The sequence below is a fragment of the Protopterus annectens genome, chromosome 9.part0 (genome assembly GCF_019279795.1).
Source record: "Protopterus annectens isolate FY-2018-M chromosome 9.part0, PAN1.0, whole genome shotgun sequence".
Taxonomy (NCBI): domain Eukaryota; kingdom Metazoa; phylum Chordata; order Ceratodontiformes; family Protopteridae; genus Protopterus; species Protopterus annectens.
In genome coordinates this window covers 1199277136-1199278290 of record NC_056743.1, presented here as the reverse complement: position 1 = coordinate 1199278290, position 1155 = coordinate 1199277136, and the positions used below count along the sequence as shown (strand labels likewise).

Genomic DNA, 1155 nt, shown 5'->3' with positions numbered 1-1155 from the left:
AATCACAGAGGATGACAGTTAGTCAGTAATGCAGGACATTAGATTTTTTTTTTACTTATTCTTTCGAAAATCCATGTTGACAGACAACTTGTTCTATTAAATTTTTAACTGACTTCAGAGTAATATTTAAAAAAAAATCCCAAATTTTAAGCCTTTGTCCCTCTGCCATTTTGGCTTTGTCCAGACTTATCACAGTACTTGCATTTTTTTGGTATGGTCCTATTCCTAGCTGGGGTGTTTTCATTTGGAGTTTGTATGTCATCCATGTGAGGTCTTGCATATCTTTTGTAACGATGAATTCTATACTTTCCTCATCTTTCTGTGATCAGTATGATGTATGCAGCATGCTTAGTGAGACAGTTGTTAAAATAAAGTTCAGGTCCCACCGAGATTTGAACTCGGATCGCTGGATTCAGAGTCCAGAGTGCTAACCATTACACCATGGAACCTCCTAAAACTTTTTTGTCTTACTTTAGTCCTATATGGTTAAACTTTAGTCCTATATGGTTAAACTCATGCTAACATTTGCTGTGTGCGAGTGTGTATGCAGAAATGTATATAATACCTCTGCACACATATACTATTATGAATAAACCACAAAGAGTGTAGCAAACTTATTTTTAAATACCCTGTTATCTTAAAGAATTACTGCTCTGCCATAAATAACTAATTGCTTTTATTTGCATGCTGTGAATGGTGGGAAAAAGAAGTTATGTACTTACCATAACGTTCCATGTGAGTTGTTCATTTTGCCTTTATTCTTACACATGGGTATGAAGCTGAGCCATCGGCTCCAAGTCGGCACTTTACTAGCTAAAGATCTCAGAGTAGCTTGAGGCCAGGCCCCTATCCTATGATGCTCTCTGTCCTATCTCAGATTTAGTTTGCTGAACTCAGCATGAACTATCTCAGATTTAGTTTGCTGAACTCAGCATGAACAAGTATTAACACACTAAATACTCCAGCCAGAGTAAAAAGTCCCAGAACCAGACTACCAAACCCCAAGTCTACTTGCTCCGAGACCCTGGAGGGGGAAGGTGGGTGGGAATGTAAGAATAAAAGCGAGATGAGCAACTCGCATGGAACATTATGGTAAGTACATAACTTCTTTATGTGAAGTTGTTCAATCTCGTTGTTTATTCTTACACATGGGTA

At 37.8% G+C, this 1155-nt stretch overlaps 1 non-coding gene across 1 annotated transcript; it reads right to left on the bottom strand.

Moving 5' to 3' along the window:
- Positions 1-377: 377 nt before the first annotated feature.
- TRNAQ-CUG lies at positions 378-449 on the bottom strand. The gene has a single exon. It is a non-coding gene; the product is annotated as a tRNA-Gln (tRNA).
- Between the last annotated feature and the right edge of the window lie 706 nt (positions 450-1155).